The 7,006-nt window shown below is 42.1% G+C and overlaps 1 pseudogene; it reads right to left on the reverse strand.

The window, feature by feature from the left end:
* Positions 1 to 5,122: 5,122 nt before the first annotated feature.
* Positions 5,123 to 5,673, reverse strand: LOC102391304 (annotated as a pseudogene).
* Positions 5,674 to 7,006: the final 1,333 nt, after the last annotated feature.

Genomic DNA, 7,006 nt, shown 5'->3' on the forward strand with positions numbered 1-7,006 from the left:
GAGCTGGTGCTGCAGGGAGAATTTCTTCACACATGTTCATGTGTGAAGTTGGTTATGGTTGTGTCTTCAAGGAACCTTCACGCAGCTTTAGTCGTCACCTCCCAAGGGCTTAGCTCTCCTGCCCTGCCCTGCCCTGAACTCAAGGCTCCTTCTCTAGATGGTGTCTCTGGGCTCCCACAGGCCTTCTTTCCACCCAGCAACACTTACCTACTGCTTTCTGTATCCTAGAGCCTGCCTCTGCTTTACCTCCACTGATACACCTTCATCAATGGACGATAAGACCCTCTTGGCAGTCTCTCCTCCAACTATGACTTCTTTGTCTTTTTATCTAGAGTTTTCTGAATTGGCCGTTGCTGATGGGGACTTCAGGCTGGAATGGGAGTCTCTGAGAGGAAGACTCTGTGGGTCACTCATTCTGGAAATTGTGGGTTTCCTCCCGTATGGGAGGCCTGGGCCTTAATTAATTAGTCCCTCACGTGGTGTCCTTCCTTCCCTGCTGTTGATCTATGTCCTACTTGCAAGCTTGGGTCAGAGAACCTGCTGGATGCAGAGTCAATGAACTGGCACTGGAATTGGTTAATTGTGGCAGATTTGAGTTACTAAGAGTTGCCTTCACCTGAATTGTCACCACATAGCCTAGAAATCAAAAGCCAGATTATTTCTCTCTGTCTTAAGTAACTGCTTTTCCTAATAAATACTTTCCTAAGATACTAGCAAAAGGAGGGAATTTCTTGGCAGTCCAGTGGTTAGGACTCAGTGGTTTCACTGCCATAAGCCAGGTTCAATCCCTGGTCAGGGAACTAAGATCCCGCAAGCTGGGTGGTGAGACCAAAAAAAAAAAAAAAAAAAAACAACCTTAAAAAAGAAAAGATATGAGCAAAATGAAATAATTCTCTTTTCTTCCTATATCCTTTTCTGACTCCAGCCAACCTTTCCTCCAACAGCCAGTGCATGTATTGAAGGCCTGGTGGGAGCCCACCCAAGCGCAGGGGCAGAGAAATGGCTTGGAAATGGTCTGCCTTCAGGAGCTGAGGACACCACACTAGCACCCGAGAGATAACAGAACTGATGGGGTGCTATCCTGTGTGAGGGTGCTGTTAAGTGAACAAAGCATTCCTAGCAGTCTGGGATGGTCAGAGAAGACTTCTGAGAGGAAAGTGAGACTGGATCCACATATATCTACCCATTGAGAAGAGGTCAGCAATGACCTAAATCCGGGCTTTGTAACATTGGCCTGGGATGCACTGCGGAAGTCGTGTCTTTGTCTGGAAGCTACAGAGTGGGTTCACCATGCATCAGTTTGGTAGCCAGTGACCCCACAGAGGGAAGGAAGTTATCAGTCCAGTGTCTTCACTCTGTTACTGTGGTGCTGGCCTGGAGAGATAACGGCTTGATAGAATCAGGTTAAATTTCACCCCTGCCTCATCTCAGCTTCCACTGTACAACCTGAAGACCAATACCTGAAAGGCAGATGGAAAGTGATCCTATAGGGCCGAAGTTGTTGGTAGAGGAAGGGATACCCCAACAGAGAATGATGCAGTTGAAAAAAGCAAAAGCCAAATAAGAAATGAACCAAAAAATATTGATTGGGTGTAGGCTATGTCTCAGGCATTGCAAGGTACAGTGAGGAATTCACGTGTGAAACAAGGTTCCAGACCCCACCTGCCTCTATTCTGCTGTGTGACATCTCTCTCTGGGCCTCAGTTTCCACACCTGTAAAATGGGAGGATCTGTGATTATTTCCAATCCTGAAGTTCTCCCTTCAAGAAGTTTATAGTCCAACTGGCAAAAGAAACAGAAAGTTAAGTAGCCACAAGCATAAATTTTAAGCTGTTTTAATCCAGCAGAGCAGGAAGAGCTTGTGATATTCATTTAACAAAGCCCTGAAATCCACAAGGGAACAGAACACAAGCAGATCTTGTTTCACAAGATTCAAGGATAAAAAGTGCAGCCCATGAATGGTCAAGCATTCCTCAATTTCTTTAACGTTTAAGGTCAGACCTTACAGGTCAGTGGCATGAGAGCCTCATCCATGAATGGCCTTGTCCACGATGATGACTTGGGGCAAAGAGATACACCCCCCACATGTCTGCAAGAGACATGTTTCATTATGTGTCAGGGTACACTCTTGAAAAATTGTGCCACCCTCATCTTGGGAGGGGTGGCCAGGCTTATTGGACCAGGGGTGTACACTCGATCCAAGGGACTCCAGACCATTGGCTGGGCCTGGACTTAAGTGGCTCCAGCATATGAACTGAACCAATCAGATTCCCTTTTGTAAGAATCTGCAGGGAGAGGCTGAGAGACCACTGCTCATTGGTGATTCTGCTCAGTCAGGTAATGGGGCGCGGGGCGGGGTAAGGCTGTGGCCTTAGTGGGGCAGGTTGGGAGGAGTAGGCAGAGGAGGCTGATAAAGGAGTGGGGAAGGGAGGCAGAGACATGCGTGGAGTAGCCTCAGTTCCTAACTCCGATTCTCAGTCCTAAGGTGATCTATCAAACCTCTCTTTGGTTCCTTATATTTCTATATCCTTAGAGTAATTCCCTTTACTTTGTGCTAGGCTGAGTGGCTTTCTGATTTTTGTAATCCAAAGACCCACATCTGGAACAGCCTGAAAGAGAAGAAGTGCAGAGAAAGTTACAGCTGTCATGATCCATGTAAAGGGGGAATTTCCCCTCCCGAAGAGGTTCTTCCTTTTTCTATCCTAGACGTCTCCCTCTTCAACTAATTGATAATCCCTGTCTCCTAAATATTATTCTGAAATGTCTGCAAAAGAACTTGGCCTTGAACCTTCCACAGTCGCTAAATCCCCTTTTCCAAGAAAAACAGATAATATATTAATCAAGCAATTACTATTTGCCAGGCGACAACCAAAACACTTTCTGTGCTTTTTTTCATATAGACTACATTGCAACTTTTACAGTGGAAGGAACTAGACTAGGAGGGCTGACAGAACTTGCCCAGGGCCAGACAGCCTTCAAACAGACGGTGGTCCACACCAGGCGGTGGACCTGAGTCAGGGAGCTTAACCACGCCCCCTTATCTCCAAACATCAGCATCCACCTTCTCTACGTCCCCAGCAAGCACCTCTCCTCTAGCTGCAGGCAACATCCTTTTTCCTCACTGGTGCAATTATAATGGGGTGCTTAGACTTGCTAGGTGTGTGTGCATTTGTTTGTCTATATCTGCCCCCAAATGATTCTACTCTGGAGAAGAATGATCATTGTTTGTACCGCTCATCAGTCAAAAAAATTTTTTGATCTGCCTCTATATTTCTCTGGCTTCCTTGATGGCTCAGACTATAAAGAATCCACCTCCAATGCAGGAGACCTGGGTTCGATCCCTGAGTCAGGATGATGCCCTGGAGAAGGGAAAAGCTACCCATTCCAGTATTCTTGCCTGGAGAATTCCATTTTGCCTATTATATTTTCCAAAATAGACTTTTTCCTTCCAATTTTATTGAGATATAATTGACATAAAAATAGACATTTTAAATGATGGTCTAAAGATGAAATAAACATTTTAAAATAATTTTAAAATTTTTATGAATTTATGATTCAAAAGTGCTTTTGTTCTTAAGGAGGCTTATTTTTTGCATAAGTTTTTGATGGTAAATGCTTTTGATCATTTATTCATTTATTTAATGTTTATGCTCTTGCATTAGATTTTTACAAGCTGGTGAACACTGACAAATTATTTCTCCCATAGAACTATGACCACATGTTCCCAGACAGTATAAATATATGGTTGAGCTAATGTTGCTACACATCACCATTTTATCAATTACATAATAAAACAAATTGTCAAGTACCCAAATACTAAGTTATACAGCTCAAAAGGTATATAAAATATTGAATGTCTGCTCAATTCATTAGCAGAAACCCACTAATGATTTTTTTTTTTTTTGCAAGAGGGGTTAGAAATCACATTTCAAACAAAACCAAGTTGGTAAACTTCAGATAAGTATGAAAAAAATTCACAAGAATTTCAGATATTTTGATAGTTTTAGCTACAATAATAAAGTATTTCTACCTTTAAAAACAAAATCTACTAAATTAAAGCACATATTCTCCATGTCCTTCACAAGACAAAGGCAACATTTTACTAAAAATACTTAACAGCCCCCTCCCATTCTTTTTTCAGGCCTTCAGGCCTTCCTTGTACAAACACTCCCAAAGTGCAAACATTAGAATTAAAATTAACTGTAGGCTTTTTTTTTTTTTTCCTTGGTCTGGAAATGTTAAAGACATTGTGCTTCTGTACAATATAGATTTTCAAAATAAAGGTCTTCTACAGCAACACAAAACAAGGTGTTTTAATATAGGGCGATATTAAATACTCATTATAAGTCTTGGTTAATTTAAAAAGGGAGCAGATCTGATATATACTGACATGAATGTGGGAGATATAAACATATTGTGAGCAAACAACCTCAGAGGCCCTTCGTTCTATCTTTGAAATGATGAGAGGAATGAACCACATAAAGCGTTCGTGGTTCCTGGGATTTGTTCTATGTGATACTCGAACTTCACAAGTATCATGCTGAGTATCAAAATACTCCTAGTCTTTCTAAATTTCTTATATGTTAATTAGATTCTGGCGTGGAAACAGATTTAAAGACATGACTCAACACCGCATGTTTTCAGGAAAGGTCAATTGGTACAAATTATAAGCACATTTTAAATGCTGAACAGCATGAATTCTTTGCTAGTATCCAAGTAAGTTGAACATACTTACTTGAACAGAGGTTGCAATTCTGCCAAGCTGATGGCCTGGTAAAACTGCTTTTCAACACTCCTGTGGAAGCTTCAGGCTCCCCAGGTTGCGCTAGTCATAAAGTAGCTGCCTTTCAATGCAGGAAATGTAAGAGACATGGGTTTGATCCCTGGGTCGGGAAGATGCTTTAGAGGAGGGCATGGCAACCCACTCCAGTATTCTTGCCTAGAGAATCCCATGGACAGAGGAGCCAGTCGGACATGACAGAAGCAACTTAGCATAGCATAACATAGCATGGAAGCTTCATCAGACTTATTCACCAAGCCAGTGTGCTGTCTAATATCTACGACAAATTCCATCCCATCTCAGATTCCATTTCCGAGCAATGGCATCACACAGCCGGTTTTATCAAATGCAACAGTTGTTTCCATGACCATTGGAGTCTTTGAAGCACAGCCGCATTTTAGGACCATACTTCCCCAAACACAAAAGCTGCTTGCTGTTCAAAGCTCCTAGCCACTTTTGTCTTATGAACTGTACTGTATCTTCATATTTCATTCCACCTTCAGTTACTGCTAGGGTGACAAGTGCTGGAACTCTGCAGAGGCCTGCCACACAACGAATAGCGATGCAATGACCAGGGTCTTCACAAAACTTAATTTTCACAAGACAGACAATCGTCGACAATCTGGCTAGATGGTTGTGTGCCATTTTCAAAATGCCAGTTGAGAACATGGATGCCTTCTTTCTCCACAGGGGTAAGAGTCATAAGTTGCTTCTATAAATAGTTCCTTTATACATTTTATATATATATTTTTTTTAATATATATTTATATATATATATAAACTGTATATATAGTTCCTCTATAAATTTGTTTAAGGTCACATTAGTTGGATTGTGTGTAATAAAGTCTCATCTTTCTGTATGTAATTTCCACAGGAGCTGGGTGGTTCATTTGAGCCACGTTTATTCAGTTAAAAAACACTCAATAGGGATATGAAAGAATTTAAAAAATTGAATACAGAAGTGATGCAAAGATACTGAGTCTACTTCAGTATACTCCACTTGAAATTCTCAGTCCTTTCGAGTATGAAGTTGGGAGTAATGGGAAATGCAATGAACCTCAAAACAAGAAGCAGCAATTCTTCAATCCAGTAATGCTGAAGCAATAGAAAGGAAGTACCCTGAGGTTTACCCCATCCAGGTTCGACCTCTTGTAAAAAACACTCTGAGAATTTCAATTCAACACTTCTGTGTCCAGGTTAATCCCTCTTATGGGGGCTTCTTGATGGACTAATAATGTATTTCTACAGTTCACTTGTCTGCGTAGAGGTTGTGCTATGCCTGGTAGTAATCTCCACTGCCCTTCAGAAACTCTGTAACTGTGTGACCGAGAACACCTCAGAACTGCTTCCCTCCAGCCTGTTCTCTTGCTGTAGGTTTAGTTATCCAGCGGCTTTCCTGGTGGCTCAGCAATAAAGAACCCACCTGCCAGTGCAGGAGACATAAGAGACATGGGTTCGATCCCTGGATCAGGAAGATGCCCTGATGATTAATGTATAAGTAATGCTATCTCAGCCATTATATATAATAAATCACTGGTTTAAAACACAATAAAAAAAAACACAATAAAATAAAAAGTACTAGGGTAATAGATGGGAGGACATGGCAACCCACTCCAGTATTCTTGCCTAGAGAATCCCATAGACAAAGGAGCCTGGCAGGCTACAGTCCGTGGGGTCGCACAGAGTCTGACAGGACTGAAGCAACTAATCAGCAGCAGGTTTAGCTATCCCAAGAAAGGTCCACTCTTAGAGATTCACTCTCAGGTTCCCAAATGCCGCATAAGTTTAACATAAATGTGACCATCAGTAAACATCACAATATTTTCTTCTGGAACTCCAGTGGCATGTTTTGGGACACACACACTTGGGGCCCACATACCAAACCCTGGATTTGGAATATTTGTCATGTTTCCTAATTTGTTAATAATACAGTGATCTCAGGAAATAATGAAGAGGCAGTCAGCTAAATCCGACTGTTTCATTCCTTTTCTGACTTATCTATTACCCTGCTACTGCTGCTGCTGCTAAGTCGCATCAAACATGTCCGACTCTGTGCAACCCCATAGCGGCAGCCCACCAGGCTCCCCAGTCCCTGGAATTCTCCAGGCAAGAACACTGGAGTGGGTTGCCATTTCCTTCTCCAATGCATGAAAGTGAAAAGTGAAAGTGAAGTTGCTCAGTCATGTCCGACTCTTAGCGACCCCATGGACTGCAGCCTACCAGGCT

The sequence above is a fragment of the Bubalus bubalis genome, chromosome 22, assembly GCF_019923935.1.
Source record: "Bubalus bubalis isolate 160015118507 breed Murrah chromosome 22, NDDB_SH_1, whole genome shotgun sequence".
Lineage (NCBI taxonomy): Eukaryota > Metazoa > Chordata > Mammalia > Artiodactyla > Bovidae > Bubalus > Bubalus bubalis.